The 21,653-nt window shown below is 45.5% G+C and overlaps 7 non-coding genes and 1 pseudogene across 7 annotated transcripts; 3 read left to right on the top strand and 5 right to left on the bottom strand.

The window, feature by feature from the left end:
* The first annotated feature begins 467 nt into the window (after nucleotides 1-467).
* Nucleotides 468-609, top strand: LOC148631936 (U4 spliceosomal RNA). The gene has a single exon (XR_015934541.1). It is a non-coding gene; the product is annotated as a U4 spliceosomal RNA (small nuclear RNA).
* Nucleotides 610-8,830: 8,221 nt separating this feature from the next.
* trnai-aau (transfer RNA isoleucine (anticodon AAU)) lies at nucleotides 8,831-8,904 on the bottom strand. The gene has a single exon. It is a non-coding gene; the product is annotated as a tRNA-Ile (tRNA).
* Nucleotides 8,905-9,463: 559 nt separating this feature from the next.
* Nucleotides 9,464-9,534, bottom strand: trnag-gcc (transfer RNA glycine (anticodon GCC)). The gene has a single exon. It is a non-coding gene; the product is annotated as a tRNA-Gly (tRNA).
* Nucleotides 9,535-9,747: 213 nt separating this feature from the next.
* On the bottom strand, nucleotides 9,748-9,829 carry trnas-aga (transfer RNA serine (anticodon AGA)). The gene has a single exon. It is a non-coding gene; the product is annotated as a tRNA-Ser (tRNA).
* Nucleotides 9,830-11,099: 1,270 nt separating this feature from the next.
* On the bottom strand, nucleotides 11,100-11,173 carry trnai-aau (transfer RNA isoleucine (anticodon AAU)). Its single transcript has one exon. It is a non-coding gene; the product is annotated as a tRNA-Ile (tRNA).
* Nucleotides 11,174-11,732: 559 nt separating this feature from the next.
* Nucleotides 11,733-11,803, bottom strand: trnag-gcc (transfer RNA glycine (anticodon GCC)). The gene has a single exon. It is a non-coding gene; the product is annotated as a tRNA-Gly (tRNA).
* Nucleotides 11,804-15,943: 4,140 nt separating this feature from the next.
* LOC148631942 (U5 spliceosomal RNA) lies at nucleotides 15,944-16,060 on the top strand. Its single transcript, XR_015934525.1, has one exon. It is a non-coding gene; the product is annotated as a U5 spliceosomal RNA (small nuclear RNA).
* Nucleotides 16,061-16,290: 230 nt separating this feature from the next.
* LOC148631943 (U4 spliceosomal RNA) lies at nucleotides 16,291-16,370 on the top strand (annotated as a pseudogene).
* The last annotated feature ends 5,283 nt before the right edge of the window (nucleotides 16,371-21,653 follow it).

Here is a 21,653-nt window from a genome sequence, read left to right on the forward strand (position 1 = left end):
ATAGTATTGCAGTGAGACAGCACGATGCCTGCAAGACTATGTCACGCTAAACGCCACAGATTGTGTTTGTCCGTTCGTGTCAGTCATCCTGCAGCCACGGGAAGTGGGACACAAACATGCCGCAATGCTTTCAAGACGTTAGGATTTGTTTGTGCAACATCCGAGAAGAGTACTTGTGGCTTGCATGTGAACTGTACGTGCCCACCCCCTTTCCTCTGTAGTGCATGAGTTCCTCCCGGCATGCCCTTCGTCATTGTTCTGTCATCTTGTATTTAAAGGGTTGTATTTCTGCTGCTGAAAAGAATCAACGGGTTTCTTTGTTCCCAACGGAGCCCTTGTCTGTCATGAAATTCTTCAAAACCTCAAGCTAGAAGAAGACGACAAATATGAAGCGTTACAGCAACGACATGCCATGAGACGATTGATAACGATTTCCATAGGATCCCCGCGGTTGCCTGGCAACCGTCAGCTTTGCGCAGTGGCAGTATCGTAGCCTGTGAGGTTTAGCCGAGGCGGGATTATTGCTAGTTGAAAACTTTTCCCAATACCCCGCTTCCGCCGGTTTGCAATACAATCAGCGAAAGCTATTTTTGACAGTCTCGTTAGAGACTGAGCAAGGTGTTTAAAGACAGATTTGGTCATGGTGACATCATGGTAGAAAGAAGCGAGCTTGTTCCCAGTGGGCATTGATTCGTCGAATATACGTATATTTACGGCGAAATTACGGCTATACGTATATATACGTCGCCTCGACGTATAATCAACGTCGAATTGCAACCGTAAAATTGACGACATTAACAAACGCATATATAACGTCGAAAACACATCTAACACAGTGCCTGAGGCTTTTTACTGTATGTATCGTGTGTGCCGCAACTAGGAGTATACGGCACTCTGCACAGTGTACGAAGTAAATTATTTTCGCAGCAATTAATTTACATGTGTATAATAAATATAGTAAATATAATAAATTAATTACTGCGAAAATAATTTACTTCGTACACTGTGCAGAGTGCCGTATACTTCGAGTTGAGGCACACGATACATACAGTAAAAAGCCTCAGGCACTGTGTTAGATGTGTTTTCGACGTTATATATGCGTTTATTCATGTCGTCGATTTTACGGTTGCAATTCGACGTTGATTATACGTCGAGGCGACGTATATATACGTATAGCCGTAATTTCGCCGTAAATATACGTATATTCGACGAATCAATGCCCACAGCTTGGCATACAAGGGTTTTGCTGAGGGGGTCTTGCCACCTGCCTGAAAAAAAACAGTAAAATGTTTGAGTGCCTATAGAGTTTCTATTTTTATTTTCTTGACAAAAGTTGATACCATTTCCTGGACACCCCGTCCCCCATCAGTGTGCGGTGCCCGAGGAAAAATCTGTAGGGGGGCGTCTGAAATTCTGAGGGGGGAGTGATATTTCGGTTGAAACGGAGCTGTACGGTGCAGCTACCCAAATGAAATCTCGCAGCTATGCCATTGATTAGTGCTTCATGATAGAAGATAACGACTAGCAATCTGGTATTTGCGATGAAGTTCAGTTTCACATTTTTCGTCACTCTCACGGTTTGTATTGCCTGGAGCGAAAAGTACCATAAGCGTTCATTTTTGCAGCTACATGGACGTTCTGAATCGTTAAGAAAAAAATGTTGTAAAACCAACAGAAAGCACAGACTGCTATAACTAGTCCTAGTTATATAACGATTTTAAGTATAATGATAAACTACTGCAAGGAATCGGTCCACCTGAGCAAACAGGATCGTAATGTTGACACTCAATAATATGTGCAGTTCCTGGACGGATAGCCCTCCTGCCCATCAAACAGACTGAGTGACTGTTCGTGTCATTTAGTGTTGTCTGACCATTGACAAAGTACAACTATTTTTTTAGGGCGCAAATTAAGTTAAGTAAAACTTTTTGCCCAAAACTGAAGGGGCGACATTCCCCCCTCCCCCCGTGATGCCAGGCCTGTCCCCATCCTATTCCATAATGTCATTATATATAATACCATACAACAGTGACCGATCCTTACTAACTGCATGCGTTAAAATTGCACATCAGCTCATAGCAGGGGGCACATAGCCGCGATGTATTATCAATGTTAAATTTCAACCATAATATCGACAACATTAATAAACGCATACGTTGAGAAAATATCGAACCCAGCATATTTTCCGGTTATATACCACAATGCATTGCTAGTATTCGTTGGTCACCATTTTGGACACGTTTTTCAAACGTAGAAGTATATCCGCAAATATCTCAGCAATCCTCTTTTGACGAGTAAGTATGAACAATAATAATACTATCTGAATACATACAGATCTTTCTTAATATTATTTTGATTAAAATAGTATGTGAATAAGCAAAAAAATGGCACATAAAATAGTGTGAATGGGGAAGATGACACAAAATCGTTTTGCCATTTCTCTTATTCTTATTCTATGTTGTACTTTCAAACTTTGGGTACTCTTTAATTAGGACAGACTTTATTGCTCAACTGCTATGATGCAAGCCAAATTTTATACATTTATTTCAGCTTTGAGCTTTCAGCTTTGACCAACCTTGAACTCACCGGCCGTGGTTAACGCGTGTAAAAGCTTTTACAAGCGTGTAAAGAGCTTTTACAAGAACCATGAAACTGCGTGAGAAAGCCCTGTTGTAACAGAAGGAATAAGGTTCTTGATCCCGAGATGAAGTAAAACAGATGAGTTTATTGCATGCAAGGAACAATAAAGCCAAAGTCTTGTTTCCCGCAAGAAACAACAAAACCGAAGTATTGTTCGATGTGCCGGTACAAACTTTTAGGTTATATAGTCCTTGCTTGCTGCTTCAGACGTCATTCGATGTTATTGTAAGGGGGGGGGGGGGTCATGGTATTTGGCCAGTTAAGAGGCCCTTGCTAAATGGTCAGTTTAAGATTATACCCCCAGGGGGTTCCTTGCTCGCATCTGGAATCCTTATCAGTTAACCCCCTTTCCTGCCATAAACCCCTGTTGCTTAGAAGTCTAATATTCAGGCAGAACTGACTTAAGTTATTAACCCTTTTAACATCTTGTCTCTTACTTCATTCCCCCCTTATAAAATATGGCATACATCAGGACTGTCTATTTTTACAAATACAATGTCAGGGCAGATCTTTCCTTTTTAGATGTACAGGCATGCATTACCATGACATTGTGCGTTCCACGGTTACAACAAGGTGTTATTGATGTTTTTGTACAAGTGATAGTTACAATTTTACACATAAAACAATCCTAATCCTACAAATACATAAAGTCCTACCCCAGGACCCAAACGCAGACCTCAGCCATGTGGAGATCTATCGTCAGGATCTTGGAACAGCAATATTGACCCAACTCCGATTATAATTTTTTGGCTGAATAGATATGCCAACATCTGGAATGTATTGATACCATATCCCCAGTAATGCTCCTCAGGCCTAACAAACACACTGTTGGTCTTAGGAAGCATCAGACACAGAAACGGTAACAACATCCTTCTTTCTGTTCACTCAGTCTCTGGTGCCGTGGGTCGGTGAAAGTGCGATGCGCGGATCCAGCGATCTCATCCTGTCACTCAGATGGCACAATCAGTAGTTAGTGGCACTTGATATGGTCCCTCCCAGCAGGATTGCAACGTCTGGCAGGGTATCTCTTCTTCACCTACACCCACTCGCCAGGTATCCGGTCGTGTCTCCCCTCTGCTGGAGGTCCCCAAGCGTCCGGCACCTGTTCACAAGCCCTGTGCACCGCTTCAGTTAACAAACCTACAATACTTTAATAGAGAGTTAGTTAATTCATCAGTGCGTTAGCCAAACTTGGCCTCCAGGGAGTTTCTTTGGCTGCCCGTGATGATCTCAAATGGGCTCAGTCTCACAGTTCCATTTGCTCCAGCCCGCAAACCGCACAGGACTGCAGGTAGAGCATCTACCCACGGTGTCCCTTCAGTTGATATTTCCTTAGTTGGTCTTTCAGACTGTGGGTGATGGGGGCAATGTGACTTCCAACTTACCCCTAGTGAGGCAATTACAGCCTGGCACACCTTCCCAGTGTAGTCTGCCCCTAGATCAGTATCCAAGGGGCAGGGCAGTCCGTACCACGGGATCATCTTTATCATACACTTGGGTATGTGCCAGCCCACATCACATCATCATACAACCCCACATTCTTTACACATTTGTTCTAACCACTATTAAACATCTATTAAAGGCCTCAACCTGAATTCTCCCTTTTCCCCAGTAGAGGTTTCACAGGGGTCTCAGACTCCCGCCCTCCCAGTGCCGCTCGTCTGGCATCTGCATCTGCATGGTTGTTACCTTGAGTTACTGGAATTCTTTATTTATTGTGTTATTGACACCTTACTCAAGCTGCTTCTGTCGGCAGCTGTAAAACTACAAATCAGTTCAGAGACAAGCCCAGTATTCTTAACTGGACTCCCTGCCGTTGTGAGAGAATCTTATTTCTCCATAGCCATCCAGAATTGTGGCCTACATGCAACAAATACATACATTATATACATATACAGTAACCTTTTAACATCTTTCTTTTTACAATCTTCCATCAGTGCTCTTAACTGGCTTGCTGTGCTGAGGCAGTGGAGGGGCATTTTCCGATTGTTAGCACCTCGAATTCTGTTGTAACGGCTCAGCCTGTTCTCTGTTCTCCCTCATGCATCAGAGAGGACCCATCAGTAAACAGTATTACATTTTCTTCAATTTTCACCGTCCCCCACCCTTTGGCTACAGTATTGAATGGTATAATAGTGCCTACCTCCATGCTCCTGCGTCAGCACAGCTGCCCAGAACCCTTTGTCCACACTTACATACAAAGAATGGTTGATCCATCTGAGGAAACCCCAGTCTCAGCACCTGTAAGAGAGCTTGTTTCAAATTATTACAGGCGGCTTTTGCTGCTGGTACCAAGGCAATCTTGTCCTTGTACTGCACTCCCCCCTTAAGCAGATCTGTTAAAAGTTGTGCTCACCCCGTAAAAATATTGCACCCTGGCCCTGTTAAAATCACACAATGCTCGACACAAAAGGGCCTTATCATAACTGCTTAATATTAGACACTCTAAAGCTGAAGCAACTCAGACTTGTGGGTTTCCTCGTCAGGGGAAGCACTCAGAATACCATCAACATACTGAGTGATCACAGTCAGTTGAAGCCACGTGATACCCTGTTCTGGATAGTCATTCTTTGTAATGCATAATATTCCAACCCAATAGATCTGGGATAAAACCACCCATTAAAATCTGGTACTCAGCAAGTAAAACTTGGTGCCCCAATACTCCTGTGGCCTCCTGCCATCTCCCCATATACATTACTCTATAGCACACTGTTGAACAGAGGAGTGAAACAAGCATGACAGTAGTGCTCCAGTATCCCCTAACAGAGAAACCAACACTCCATTAACAGTACATTTTAATCCACTGGACTGGGACAGACTTAGGTAGGCTACAAGGGATTTACAGGATCTAATCGTTAGGTAAACAGATCTTCTCACAAGACGTTATTCTCCCCAGTCTCGATTCTAAACCTACAGCGTTTCAGCATGTCTGAGACATTCGAATAAACCCAAATTGTTTTCACTATTGCAACTAATTGTATAAAAATACAAACACTGTTTATCTAACTACTTTTACGTCCACCTGTACTGTACTTATACGTTTCAGACGCTCTTATATTTTCCAATCTCCTTAAGTTGATTTTCATCAAGTCTCTTTAGTTACGTCTCTAGCCAGTCCCGCTGGCTAAACACACTCACACCGTCATTTAGTATACAAAAACTCACAGTTACACACATACATGCCGGCACACAAATTCATAAAACACACATACACATCGAGAATATATTTTTCTCTTCGTACTACAATGTGCTGTATTCTTGTTTTACTTCTACATGAATCCTTTTAATTCCTGAAGTGCACTCCAGGTTCGCTGCATTCCTAATTTTGGGTGCGGTACTTTAGCCCACCAGTCAATATCTTCCGGTTTTGGATTTGATCGTATGGGGGAATCAGGGAAGGTAGGTGCGAGTACGGACCCCCTCGATGGGGTGCGAGACACTTAGAGTGACGCTGTCATCAACAGCGCCAGCCCCCGCTACATCAGGCCCTCTCCCACTTAGGGTGAGAGTACAGGTCTGCAGGCACCCTCTGTTTAAGAAGGGAGTTCCTGTTCTGTCTCTATCACACTCGTACCAGGTGTCATCCCACCCAGACCCCCCGTCTCCATATGGTCACTGTGGGAATTGATCCCAATTATTTTCATTTCCTGCCTGTCTGTTCCCCTATGGGAGAGCAGGATATAACACATTAACTAGTGCAGTGCGACCAGGAACTAATTCTTCTTTTAGTTTCTGATTCTCCTGCACTGCCTCTTTTCGCTTTTGTTTATACTCTTTCGTAGCGAGTAAAGTATCTTTTCTTCCGGGTTTTTGTTTTCCCCGTAAACACACTTAAGAAGTCACATCCCAATTTCTTTTTTTTCTCATGTATCTGCCACCACTGGTGCCGGCCGTGCACCAGGGTGGGAGCTACATGCTTGTGCTTTTGCCAATCAATACGCATATGCTTATTTTACAGGCGTCTTCGCCCCAGACTCCCTCTGACAAACTCAGCTTTTCCCATATTTTTCTCCTTCTTTTCCTTCAACTTACACTTTTCCGATATATAAACGGACCCTTCCACCACTTTCTCAAACCATCAGTTAGTACACATGTTCGGTCTCTTTTACTTTTGTCGTGTGTGAGGTAACAGCTCATACAGTAAGGGGATGCTTTCACTTGAAAAACCTGTGCATTCCTGCACTCATTCAGCCAAGGGCGTCTGTTACCTCCAGATCTAAATGCCTCTCAGAGACTTTAGAGAGGACTTACACCACACTGTTCACAGGTAAGGAACGAGACCTCGAAAACCCCCTTTCTTGATCAGTAATTCACCATGCCCAGAATGCCAGCATCGCTGCTTTTGCTCCAGGGTGGACTTACACACTGAGCTCAATCAGGGCGATTCTCGGGTCTCAACGTCCTTTAAATCCTGCTACTTAATGCTTTGCTCTTTTATTATGAGGTGTGTTTATGTTAGTGTCGTGCGTGTGTATATGTATTTCAAACAAGGAAAACACCAAAAACATACATACATATATATATCTCCTACTTCTGTTTCCTTTAAGACAAAAATCCACGCCATCCAGTTATTTAATCCACGTTATTAAATAACTTAATTTGCGCCCTAAAAAAATAGTTGTACTTTGTCAATGGTCAGACAACACTAAATGACACGAACAGTCACTCAGTCTGTTTGATGGGCAGGAGGGCTATCCGTCCAGGAACTGCACATATCAGTGTCGTTATTGAGTGTCAACATTACGATCCTGTTTGCTCAGGTGGACCGATTCCTTGCAGTAGTTTATCATTATACTTAAAATCGTTATATAACTAGGACTAGTTATAGCAGTCTGTGCTTTCTGTTGGTTTTACAACATTTTTTCTTAACGATTCAGAACGTCCATGTAGCTGCAAAAATGAACGCTTATGGTACTTTTCGCTCCAGGCAATACTCTCCACGAGTACTCTCCACTCTCACGAAAAATGTGAAACTGAACTTCATCGCAAATACCAGATTGCTAGTCGATATCTTCTATCATGAAGCACTAATCAATGGCATAGCTGCGAGATTTCATTTGGGTAGCTGCACCGTACAGCTCCGTTTCAACCGAAATATCACCCCCCCTCAGAATTTCAGAAGCCCCCCTACAGATTTTTCCCCGGGCACCGCGCACTGATGGGGGACGGGGTTTCCAGGAAATGGTATCAACTTTTCTCAAGAAAATAAAAATAGAAACTCTATAGGCACTCAAAAATTTTACTGTTTTTTTTTCAGGCAGGTGGCAAGACCCCTCCGCAAAACCCTTGTATGCCAAGCTGTGGGCATTGATTCGTCGAATATACGTATATTCACGGCGAAAATACGGCTATACGTATATATACGTCGCCTCGACGTATAATCAACATCGAATTGCAACCGTAAAATCGACGACATTAATAAATGCATATATAACGTCGAAAACACATCTAACACTAGGAGTATACGGCACTCTGCACAGTGTACGAAGTAAATTATTTTCGCAGTAATTAATTTACACGTGTATAATAAATATAGTAAATATTGTAACGCCCTCGCCTGGTGGTGAGGAGGAAGCGCCCCTAGGCGCTCGTAGTACCGCTGGGCATGCTGGGAGTGGTAGCCGGGAAGAGTCTGAGGGTCAGCACGATGACCAGCGGCTGACCCTACCTGTGTAAATAATGTCCTAGTAATTCTAGTGCCCTGTGTAGTCCTGTAAAAGTAGAGTGTGTTGTTAGGTAATTACCACCCTAAATGTGCGTACGTTTTCGTCAGTCTCCTCATGTGTGTGTGTAGATCCTGTGTTAGGTTTTGGTGTGGTTGTTAAATAAAGTCGGTGCTTTATTTAACAACACTCGATGTATAACTGGAGCCTCACATATGCAAATGGTGAGGCTCCAGTTTGACACCCAGTTCGACACCACTTTACAGTATATGACAAAAGCATGGCAGACTGTGCTGGACCGGCAGATAACTTCCGCTTATTTTTACCATATTAAACATTGGAAATCCTCCCACTTGTATTTGTGACACTTGATTTTGGCTCCACCTAAGACACTCTTAAATCTTCAAACACTTTTCTCTTCTCCCGCACCACTCTTGTCTGTCGGCACTATGTGGCAGCGTTGCATGACAACCCCTCTCACCACGGAAAGGAACCTAACAGCTTTGGTAAGAGAGGAGAAAAGGACCTGGCCAGTACGGGGCTCGAACCCGTGACCTTGGCGTTATTAGCACCACGCTCGAACCAACTGAGCTAACCGGCCTCACAACAGTGCTCCTCTCTGTGCTGCAAAAAACCGAACTCAGGGAATTTCTTTTGTCCTCCTTTGAATAGAAAGCCGTGTAATTCAGTGTACGGGCTTTCTCGTGCAGTTTCATGGTTCTTGTAACCCAAATCCTACACTGGCCTGAAGTGCCCCCCCATTTCACAGCATTTTTCAGCTGATTTAAAAAGTACCTAAAGGAGAAGCATTATTGAAGACCATCAATTACCAAGAGCTTTTGTCAAAGGTTTTGGTGGTCATTTTGAATGACCACAGAGCGCTGTGACCTCGGTTTTACATCTCATCCAAAAGACAGCGCCCTTTTACAACACAGCATCTCCGTCACTATACTGGGGCATTGGGACCCGCACAGACCTCAGGGTGAGCGCCCCACCGCCGGCACCATTAACACCGCTTCCAGCTGGAAGCTTTGTTTTCCCCTGTAGCTCACCCTCATCCGGGTACTGACCTGGCTCACACCTGCTTAGCTTCAGTGGGTTTTTTGAGTTGCGAGTTGCAAGGGGATGCAAGTGATGGAGCCGCTCGCTGCAAAAGCCACTGCATTGGCCGGGAATCGAACCCGAGCCTCCCGCATGGCAGGCGAGAATTCTACCACTGAACCACCAATGCTCAGTGCCTGGGCCTTCAAAAAAGACGCTTTTTTGGTGCTCTGTGCAAAACGCGTCGACATCTGCTTCCAGCTGCAAAATGCCATTCGCGGACGCTGAAGAACTTATTTCCAAGGCAGCGGGTACAAGCGATTGGGCGTTTTAAAACCACCAGGAACAGCAAAGAGGCGCGCTTCTTTGCTTGCGCCGAAACACACCGCCTGGAGGCGGATAACGTAGTCGGCAGGATTCGAACATGCGCGGGGAGACCCCAATGGATTTCTAGTCCATCGCCTTAACCACTCGGCCACGACTACAGCAAGCCCCACTGCCGCTGCGTTCTTGCTACAATCTTACCTGGATCGCGAGGCGCCGGCGGAAGCCTATTTCAAAGTCGTTCTCCGTTTCAAAAAAACATTTCCAAAATACAAGCCTTGCAGACAGACACGCCTCTGAGGACTTAAGGGTGGCTTCATGTCGGAATGATAAAGTCTCCCCGTCCGGACATGAAAATGCCACTTTGTTACACACAAAAAAAGAATCAACAACAGAGAAATGCCCACAAGCATTTGAAAAGCCGCACCACGTCGCACTTGAAATAGCTCTTACATTAGTGGTAGACGCAGGAATCGCCTTTTTATTTACGCTCTTACCAACGCGATGGAAAGCAAAACAAAGCAAAGCAGAGCAAAACAAAACGAACAAACGAAAACCTTGCGTATAACGCCGTTACGTGCCCAAGCGGTATTGTACATCATCCTAGCACTGCACCCCGGGGCGTACGGTATATGGGAACGAGCACACGCCACGAATCGTCTCGAATCACTCCCTACAGCTGTAAGGTGCCTTGAAGCGTGCACCCCCAACATTCTTCTTTGCGCATGTGTGAAAGGTAAACTCTTGAGCAGACTCTGAACCAGCTCTAAGGAAACTAATCCGATTAGACGTTACTTTGACTCATCTTTTTACGCTCAGTGCTGGATTGCTCAAACTCCAGCTAGGGTTAGGGTTAGCATTCCCACGCTACTTAGACACTTTGTTTACGCTCAGTGCTGGATTTTGGGAACTTCAGGATGAGTGGGAATTTTCTCCTATCTGTCAATTCTGTTTTGTTTTGGAGACTCTTGGCTGCCTATGTTGTACAGTGCAGCGTGAAGGAAACATTTTCCAAATCTGTGTCAGCTCAAAAGTTGTAAGAAAACCTCTCCAGCTGCTTTAACTCTCTTCATTTTTGTCATTTAATGTGACACTCGATGTATAACTGGAGCCTCACATATGCAAATGGTGAGGCTCCAGTTCGACACCCAGTTCGACACCACTTTACAGTATATGACAAAAGCATGGCAGACTGTGCCGGACCGGCAGATAACTTCCGCTTATTTTTACCATATTAAACATTGGAAATCCTCCCACTTGTATTTGTGACACTTGATTTTGGCTCCACCTAAGACACTCTTAAATCTTCAAACACTTTTCTCTTCTCCCGCAACACTCTTGTCTGTCGACACTATGTGGCAGCGTTGCATGACAACCCCTCTCACCACGGAAAGGAACCTAACAGCTTTGGTAAGAGAGGAGAAAAGGACCTGGCCAGTACGGGGCTCGAACCCGTGACCTTGGCGTTATTAGCACCACGCTCGAACCAACTGAGCTAACCGGCCTCACAACAGTGCTCCTCTCTGTGCTGCAAAAAATCGAACTCAGGGAATTTCTTTTGTCCTCCTTTGAATAGAAAGCCGTGTAATTCAGTGTACGGGCTTTCTCGTGCAGTTTCATGGTTCTTGTAACCCAAATCCTACACTGGCCTGAAGTGCCCCCCCATTTCACAGCATTTTTCAGCTGATTTAAAATGTACCTAAAGGAGAAGCATTATTGAAGACCATCAATTACCAAGAGCTTTTGTCAAAGGTTTTGGTGGTCATTTTGAATGACCACAGAGCGCTGTGACCTCGGTTTTACATCTCAACCAAAAGACAGCGCCCTTTTACAACACAGCATCTCCGTCACTATACTGGGGCATTGGGACCCGCACAGACCTCAGGGTGAGCGCCCCACCGCCGGCACCATTAACACCGCTTCCAGCTGGAAGCTTTGTTTTCCCCTGTAGCTCACCCTCATCCGGGTACTGACCTGGCTCACACCTGCTTAGCTTCAGTGGGTTTTTTGAGTTGCGAGTTGCAAGGGGATGCAAGTGATGGAGCCGCTCGCTGCAAAAGCCACTGCATTGGCCAGGAATCGAACCCGAGCCTCCCGCGTGGCAGGCGAGAATTCTACCACTGAACCACCAATGCTCAGTGCTTGGGCCTTCAAAAAAGACGCTTTTTTGGTGCTCTGTGCAAAACGCGTCGACATATGCTTCCAGCTGCAAAATGCCATTCGCGGACGCTGAAGAACTTATTTCCAAGGCAGCGGGTACAAGCGATTGGGCGTTTTAAAACCACCAGGAACAGCAAAGAGGCGCGCTTCTTTGCTTGCGCCGAAACACACCGACTGGAGGCGGATAACGCAGTCGGCAGGATTCGAATCTGCGCGGGGAGCTCTCAACAGATTTCAAATCCATCGCCTCAACCACTCGGCCACGACTACAGCAAGCCCCACTGCCGCTGCGTTCTTGCTACAATCTTACCTGGATCGCGAGGCGCCGGCGGAAGCCTATTTCAAAGTCGTTCTCCGTTTCAAAAAAACATTTCCAAAATATAAGCCTTGCAGACAGACACGCTTCAGAGGACTTAAGGGTGGCTTCATGTCGGAATGATAAAGTCTCCCCGTCCGGACATGAAAATGCCACTTTGTTACACACAAAAAAAGAATCAACAACAGAGAAATGCCCACAAGCATTTGAAAAGCCGCACCACGTCGCACTTGAAATAGCTCTTACATTAGTGGTAGACGCAGGAATCGCCTTTTTATTTACGCTCTTACCAACGCGATGGAAAGCAAAACAAAGCAAAGCAGAGCAAAACAAAACGAACAAACGAAAACCCTCACGTCCCGCATTTGCGTATAACGCCGTTACTTGCCCAAGCGGTATTATACGTCATCCTAGCACTGCACCCCGGGGTGTACGGTATATGGGAACGAGCACACGCCACGAATCGTCTCGAATCACTCCCTACAGCTGTAAGGCGGCTTGAAGCGTGCACCGCCAACATTCTTCTTTGCGCATCTGTGAAAGGTAAACTCTTGAGCAAACTCTAAACCAGCTCTAAGGAAACTAATCCGATTAGACGTTACTTTGACTCATCCTTTAAGGGACCTTTGTTAATTGGAGAAATCAATGATTTCGAATGAATTCTGTATGCGTTAAAAGACAGCTATACACAGAAAACATGCAGGACACTGCTCATGATGTTTCCCGAGCCGAAACACAGTGCGTTTTTCCAAGCCATCTGACAAAGCCCGCCCACTGAAAACTGCAGCAGATCGTGTAAAGACGTTCAACTTTGTGACTACTGCACGCACAGGAAGCAGAATAAATTCCTCTTTTCAAACTGTCAAAGGTTTGCTTTGCGAACGCTGCAGGACATCGCACAATCTCTTTTGAACGGGGACAAACGATTTCTTATGAGGCGCACTAAGTACAGACGTTTAAAAAGCTCCACTCATGCCGACCATGCAGCATGAAGAAGCGCAACCTAACGTTTGCATTCCTAGCACTGTTGCATTCCGCGCATCAGTAGCTAAGAGAATATCATTTAAGGCTCTTGTTAATGCTGTTTCAGAAACCAGACTGACATTTCTCAAGTATATTATTTGAATCCAGATACGATTGACGTTGGGCAACAACTATTCTCTCAAAAGTTTTAGATTGAAATGGGACCTTTGAGACAGGCCTGTAGTTGTTAAGAACTTGTGGATCCAAATTTGACTTCTTAAGGAGCGGTCTAACAACCGCTACCTTAAATTGATCAGGTACAACGCCTGACGCAAGCGATGCATTCATCATACTAATTATAGGTCCTGCCAGTCCTTCGAGGGAATCTTTGACTAGCTGAGTGGGTATGGGATCTAGCGAACAGGTGGTTGACTTTGTCTTACGTCTGTGTCCATGAGTCCACCATAAGAAGAAATCTGAACAGAAATCTGAGTGGTGATCATGCGAGGTCACCACGGAGGAAACCACTGCTCTCCCCCCAAAAAAAACCACCACTGCCCCTCTCAAGTTTGCTAAAGACCACATGGATGTTCCACAGCAACTCCTGGAACAATGTTCTGTGGACAGACGTGACAAAAGTTGAACTTGTTGGTAAATGTGCACAGCGTTATGTTTGGAGATAACAAAACACTGCATACCAACTCCAAAACCTCATCCCACCTGGGAAGCATGGCGGAGGCTGTACGGCTTGCAATCATCGAGGGACCGATGAATTCCAAGATGTATCAGGAAATTCTACAGCAGAATGTCAGGGTGTCTGCCTGTGATCTAAAACTCGAAAGACGCTGGGTCATGCAGCATGACAAAAACAAAGGAGTACATCAACAACAGAGTGGCTGAAACAGAAGAAATTCCATATTTTGGGATGGCCAAGTAAGAGTCCTGACCCCAATCCCATTGAAGTGCTGTGGCGTGATCTGAAGCAGGCCGTTCAGCGCAAGACATCCCAAAAATATACATGAACTGAAACAGTTTTGCATAGAGGAATAGGCCAAAATACTTCCTAACCGCTGCTCAGGTCTGACCAGCCGCTACAGAAAGTGGGGATTGAGGTTTTTGTCATAAAGGAGGTTCCACTAGCTCCTTAATATAAGGGTTCACATACTTTTTCCATCAATGACCTTGATTGTTTAAACCATTTGGTCAATAAAGAAACAGCAATGTCAAATGTTGGGCGTGTGTTGTTTGTGAAATCAGACTCTCTTTATTAATTATTATGACTTAGATAAAGATAAGATCACATGTTAGGAGCCATTCATGCAGAAATCCACATCATTCCGAAGGGCTGTTTACAAAAGTTTTTCTCCCAACTGTATGTGAGAGAAAAGCAGAGACGCTCACTGAGTAAGGTGGGTTTGCAGCTTTGCAAATCACAAGGACATTTGTACGCTCAAAATGGGACAGGAGCACCCCAGATGGGACTCAAACCCACAATCGCTGTTTTAGGAGGCCAGTGTCTTAGCCATTAGGCCACTGGGGCACACTGGGGAGGGTCAATCACGCTGATGAGAGCCAGTTTTTTTTTCCTTTGCTTTTTCAAAGGGATCCCCAAAATTAGGGAAGTTAGGCAGCAGAAGGTTTACTGTGACCTGAGAAGGACCGGCATCCAATCACGGTGGTACACACACACACGCTCTCACTCATCTGAGCTACACGGCTACCAAGATGATCTCAGGTGCGCCGAGCTGGTACGGAACATATTGAACTGATCGACGACCTATTGTCTCTCAGACAGGCTTTTCACCTCTGAGCTCCCTGACTGACAGTGATCAGCTAGGTAGTGAAACAGTCAGCTGCTTCTAAGCCTTAAACAGCTGCATCTCGGCGCTTCCACGGAGAGATGATTTGAAAGCCGAACATCGCCTATTGGGAACACCTTTCTATCACTAGTTTAAGAGACTCTTAAGGTCTTGCAGAGGTGCCTGTCTAATAGCATGTGCTTTGCAAGCTATAGGTGTTTAGGCTGAGGCAGAATGCCTGTTAACAAAATGTTTTTCTAAAGGGGCCTCACACTCTTTTCCAAGCAATGGTCACCATCCCCACCGAGTGTCACAATGTAGTCATGTCCTAGGACATCACCTGTTAGTCTCCATTTGTCTGCCACCAACACTTTAGGTTACGGAGTCACAACCGCACCCCGGAGACCAGAGGAGCCATTGGCGTTCTGGCGGCGCAGATTGGGCTGAAGGTGGGACGCTTGAATCTCGCTGTTGGAGGCCGTCTGAAACTGACCCAAGCCTTTCCCTTGAATTAAATGTAAATAAGAAATGAACCCCAGATGCACATGGAATCAATCACGTGTTTCCTTTGAGCCGTTTCAGAGACTGCTCCAGAGTTTACCTTGCACAGATGTGCAAAGATTAATGATGGGGGTGCACGCTTCCAGGCGTCTTACAACTGTAGGGACTGTTTAGAGACAATTCGTAGATTGTTCTCATTTCCCTCTATTCCCCGTGTTGCAGTGGTAGGATGACGTAAATTCCTGCTTCGACACGTAACGGGATTATAATCAAGTGGAGGAGCCGAGGGCTTTAGTTTTGTTTCGTTTTCCATGGCGTTCGTAAGCGCGCAAAACAAAACAAGAAAACAATCCAACTACTCCAACTACAGGCTGATCAAGGTATCTCCCCTGCCAGGTAAGCCAAGAGCCGCAGGCGATGAGCCCGGAGCTGAACGGGCCCCACTGGCTCGTTTGTAAGGCCAGGTGCATTGCCAACCACGACCGGCAGGGCAGAGGCCTTGAAGGCGGCCTGGGCTCCTGCAGCTGTCCAGCCACGCACTCTGGTTTCTCTTCATCTCGTACAAATCTTTTGCCTTTTACTAAAGATTTCCAAGTAAAGGAGCATGAATGAGTTCCATACAATTTTTGTGCTTCCCTGCCTTCGGGTGGGGCGCAGCTGGGCTGGTCAAAGAGAGAAAACAAAACCGCTCACAATCGCTCTTATTACGGCGACTGTGGCCGTCTGCTCTGCGAGTCCTCGGTCTCCGCCTGTCTGATTGGCGCTCTTTCCTCTGGGAGGCGGGAAGTGTCCGGCCGCAAATATGAAGCGTTACAGCAACGACATGCCATGAGACGATTGATAACGATTTCCATAGGATCCCCGCAGTTGCCTGGCAACCGTCAGCTTTGTGCAGTGGCAGTATCGTAGCCTGTGAGGTTTAGCCGAGGCACGATTATTGCTAGTTGAAAACTTTTCTCGTCAGAGCGTGACATAGTCTTGCAGACATCGTGCTGTCTAACTGCAATACTATACCGCTGGAGGAAACAGCCCGGGTTCAATGAGCCTTGGAATGTGACTAGGAAAGTGAAGCCTTTTGAAAGAGGTAATGTCGACGCTTTTTTAACAGAGCACCAAAAAAACGTCTTTTTTGAAGGACTGGGCAGTGAGCATTGTTGGTTCAGTGGTAGAATTCTCGCTTCCCATGCGGGAAGCTCTGGTTCGATTCCCAGCCAAAGCAGTGGCTTTTGCAGCGAGTGGCTCCATCACTTGCATCCCCTTGCAACTCGCAACTGAAAACCCACTGAAGCAAAACAGGTGTTAGCCAGGTCAGTACCCGGATGAGGGTGAGCTACAGGGAAAAACAAAGTTTCCAGCTGGAAGCGGTGTTAATGGTGCCGGTGGGGGGGCGCTCACCCTGAGGTCTGTGCGGGTCCCAATCCCCCAGCATAGTGACGGAGACGCTGTGTTGTAAAAGGGCGCTGTCTCTTGGATGAGATGTAAAACCGAGGTCACAGCGCTCTGTGGTCATTAAAAATGACCACCAAAACCTTTGACAAAAGCTCTTGGTAATTGATGGTCTTCAATAATGCTTCTCCTTTAGGTACATTTTAAATCAGCTGAAAAATGCTGTGAAATGGGGGGTCACTTCACGCCAGTGTAGGATTTGGGTTACAAGAACTATAAAACTGCACGAGAAAGCCCGTACACTGAATTACACGGCTTTCAATTCAAAGGAGGGCAAAAGAAATTCCCTGAGTTCGATTTTTTGCAGCACAGAGAGGATTGCTGTCGTGAGGCTGGTTAGCTCAGTTGGTTAGAGCTAATAACACCAAGGTTGTGGGTTCGAGTCCTGTACGGGCCAGGTCCTTTTCTCCTCTCTTACAAAAGCTGTTAGGTTCCTTTCCGTGGTGAGATGGGTTGTCATGCAATGCTGCTACATAGTGCCGACAGACAATTAAATGACAAAAATGAAGAGAGTTAAAGCAGCTGGAAAGGTTTTCTTACAACTTTTGAGCTGACACAGTTTTGGAAAATGTTTTCTTCACGCTGCACTGTACCACATAGGCAGCCAAGAGTCTCCAAAACAAAACAGAATTGACAGTCATATAATGTCCATTAACCCCGGTTTTAAACACAGCATCATGTCTGCCATCATAAGAATATGAGTCCAAAATTTTAGAATATAGTCAGAATGTCTTCTAACCTTACCTGTGGTGTCTTTAATCCCTATTGCTCAATGCATGGTGTACGTACTGCATACATGTGTCTTGAGAATGAGGAATGGGCCCCTAAGACATTTACCTGTTTCACAAATGATCGTATTTTACTAGAGATTCTGTTTGGGATTCAGATGTGCATTCGGACAGCAATTCCTTTCAAGAAATGATACGTTCTGGATGAGGTCAAAGGTGCTGGAACACTGTATTTAGGATGTGTTTGCAGTGATTGTGTCTCCTGCTTCAACGCAGTGATATATAGATGTGCTCCTGTAATTTATTGGTACATGCCCAGGGCAGTAAGTAGTCTGAGGATTTATTTCCAGACGGCATAGAGCAGTGAAACAGTGAAGTAGTGCAGCACACTGGATCATTATATTATTAGAATCTATTCTACCTAAATTATTACATTATACACATCTTGAGCTCTCAGCACCGTACTGAGCCCAGGTGTTTTTCTAAAGCTGTCAGGTGCAGTTCATTTACATGAAGGAAATCTCTTACTGGGTACGATTACAATGCAGTAAGTAGCACAGGCTACTTAGGGAGTAGGCTGTTGTGTTTAAAAACAACCAGCGCCAGGCAGGAGTCAAACCTCCAAACTCCTAATCCATAGTCAGACACATTATCCATTGCACCACTGGCCCTGGTGTGACACTGCAGGACTGTAACCCAGTGAGCTTAGCACTGCAACTAGTAAAATATTACCCCCGGTCCATTCTTTTCCAAAAGTGAGAAACACCTGTTTTCTACATTTTGTCTGTTTTAAAACCATATCTCTTTAAACCAAACCAAGAGTTTGTCTTTTGCACTGATATTCTGATTCATTTCGATTTCAAAGAAAAAAAAAACATTACCTTCCAAAGCATCATAAAATTGTCCCTTCCTCCAGACTCTACTTCTCTCTTGTAGTAGTACAGCAGACCTTTCCAGGTGAGCAGATCACAGAGTCCGAAATGAGCTTCCTCCATCAAGCAAAGTACCTGAACATGACTCTGTCATCATAAAAGCGCCCCTGTAATAAAGAAATTAAATCCGAAATCAAGAGGGCAGTTGCCTACTGAAGTTCAAGAAGTCATAAATTTTAACCTAGCAACACATTAAAGGCTGCATCTATACAAGTACGATTCTAGAAATGCTCACCAGATTACGTTTTAAGAAAGAACTGCGCCTCCGGTTCCGCCGAGATCTTAACTCGGATGGCAGGATTCAGAGTCTGGAGTGTGGAATGATGGCGCATGGAGGGTCCACATACTGTGGATCCCTCAGTGATCTTCCGCGTGTTCAAACCGCCAGCGTGTGACTCCCCTGTCCCCCTGACCTCATTGCTCTGCTCTCGCCTCTCTGCAGCTGAGCCCGACTCATGGTAAAGTGGAAAAAAATATGCCCTCAACGTGAGATTTACTCTGGAGTGAGGATAGTTGTTACCTTCTTATCGTTAAAACGGATGTATGTGATGTGGCGACTAGTTTCTTCTCCATTAGCAGGCTTAAGGTTAAAGAAAAAAACATTGCTGACTTCTTTTTTTTTTGCCAGCCGTGAGCGCTGATTAGCGAGGTTTGTATTTCATGTTTTGCAAGTTGCATCCATTTTAAGAAAAACAAGTCGTTCAAGACAGGAAATGAATACTTGCATTTAATTAAGTCTAGACGTATGCGGTTGTCCATAATGACCAGTTCTGTTCGAGAACACAGAACAAAAAAAGGCACCGCTGGGATTCGGACCCAGGATTTTCTGTTTACTAGACAGGCGCTTTAACCAACTAAGCCACGGCACCCCAGGAGTGCTGTCCTTTTGCAGCCACTTGGACACACCACTCAGACACATCTGCATTCGGTGTGTGCTCCGCCTGCTCGCTGAGCAAGTTGCCACCTTTACATACAATAGCAACATCGACACCAAGAGAAAGGATGACAAATGGCTTTTATCTGGAACTTTTCATGTCCAAGGAGCTCAATGTGCTTTCTGTGTACAATAGGGCCACTGAACTCCACACTGGCCACTGAACCACAGCAGTGGCTTGCTGGCTTGACATCTCCCAAGGAAAATGTTGAAATCGCATGTGGAACAGGAAAATGACCCTCGAGTATGAGGGAAAAAAAAGAAAAAGATCAACTGGAGTGCGCCAACCCATGTCAGGACAGCCCAGTTTCGTTGACGAGTTGGCCGAGTGGTTAAGGTGATGGACTGCTAATCCGTTGTGCTCCACACACATGGGGTTGAATCCCATCCTTGTCGCTCTCCATGTCTGACACGTGTGCCTGTGCGCCTTTGGCCCTCCTGTTGTTTGCTCCGGTACTAGAGCCGTACATTTCCTAGCGGTGGCTGAACATGGTATAGTAGGCTAATGTCAGTATCGAGCAGTGACAGTAACAGTATTTACGTGCCGCTGCTCCCAAGTGGCTCTGGTTTGAGACTGTGTTTTCACTTACTTGCAACGCAAACGGAGAAAGCGATTTTTGACAGTCTCTCGAGAGACTGCGCTAGGTGTTTAGGGATAGACTTTGTCAGTTCCCCCTGGGATGATGGCCTCTCAATTAGTTTGTGATTCCTCTAGACGTTTATACACTAGAAGCCTGCTTCATGGCTTAAATCCAAGCTAAGGAAACGAGTTAGAGGTCTGATGCAGAACTGTGAATTCAATGAACGGGAACACTACAGTACATTGCACTGTGTGTGTTAGGAAAGCTGCCCCCTTCTGTCCCTTGTCGACCGAACAGAGGACTGTAAAGGATACCGCCAAGAAACTTTAGGATGCTGGTTGGAATCCAGCTCCAAAGAAGCCCCTTTGGGTGTTATGTCATCAAAAAGTAAGAACAGCGAATCTCCCTTTAATCAAAAGCGCAACAGAACTGTTTTCCGTGGAGGAGGTTTCAGACCCGTAGACCTGTTTTATTCGTAGGGCAGGGCGCATTCCCAAACGCGAATCTCATGTTTTAGAAATGCTTTGGGCGGCGTGAAGTGAAAATAAGAAATGGGCTCCAGATGCACATGGAAGCAATCAAGTGTTTCATCCGAGCTGTTTCAAAGACTGCTCAAGAGCTTTCCTTTCACAGAGGCGCAACGATTAATGATGGGGGTGCACCCTTCAATGCGCCTTATGACTCTAGGGCGTGATTGAGACGTACGTAGCGTGTGCTCATTTCCCTCTATTCCCCGTGTTGCAGTGGTAGGATGACGTAAATTCCTGCTTCGACACGTAACGGCATTATAATCAAGTGTAGGAGCTGAGGGCTTTAGTTTTGTTTCATTTTCCATGGCGTTCGTAAGCGCGCAAATCAAAGGCAATTCCTGCGTCTAACAGGAATGTAAATGCTTTGGAAAGTGCAGTGTGATGCAGCTTGTAAAATCCTTGTCCACATTTGTGGTTTGTTGATGTTTTTTCTGTCTGCCAAAGTTGCATTTTGACATCCGGACGGGGAGACTTTATCATTTGAACGTGAAGCCAGCCTTAAACCCTCTGAGGCGTGTCTGTCTGCCGGCATGTATCTTGCGAAAGGTATTTTGTTTTTAACGGAGAGCGACTTTAAAAAAGTTTCCGCAACCACCTCGCACTCCGTGTTAGATTATAGGAGGAATGCGGTGGCGGTGAGCTCGCTGTAGTCGTGGCCGAGTAGTTAAGGCGATGGACTTGAAATCTTATGGGGACTCCCCGCTCAGGTTCGAATCCTGCCGACTACGGCGTCTGCCACATGTCGCCTTGTGCCTGTGCGGCAAAGGCGAAGTGCTGCTTCTCCTTTCCTGGTACTATAAAAATGCTACATCGCTTGGTCCTGCTTCCATGGAAAGCAGTTCTTCAGGTAATTCTACTCTCTTACGAAAGCTGTTAGGTGCCTTTCCGTGATGAGATGGGTTGTCATGCAACGCTGCCACATAGTGCCGACAGACAAGAGTGTTGCGGGAGAAGAGAAAAGTGTTTGAAGTTTTAAGAGTGTCTTAGGTGGAGCCAAAATCAAGTGTCACAAATGCAAGTGGTTGGATTTCCAATGTTTAATATGGTAAAAATAAGCGGAAGTTATCTGCCGGTCCGGCACAGTCTGCCATGCTT

This window comes from Lepisosteus platostomus, unplaced genomic scaffold (assembly GCF_059453375.1).
Source record: "Lepisosteus platostomus isolate fLepPlt1 unplaced genomic scaffold, fLepPlt1.hap1 Scaffold_72_H1, whole genome shotgun sequence".
NCBI classification, from domain to species: Eukaryota; Metazoa; Chordata; class Actinopteri; order Semionotiformes; family Lepisosteidae; genus Lepisosteus; species Lepisosteus platostomus.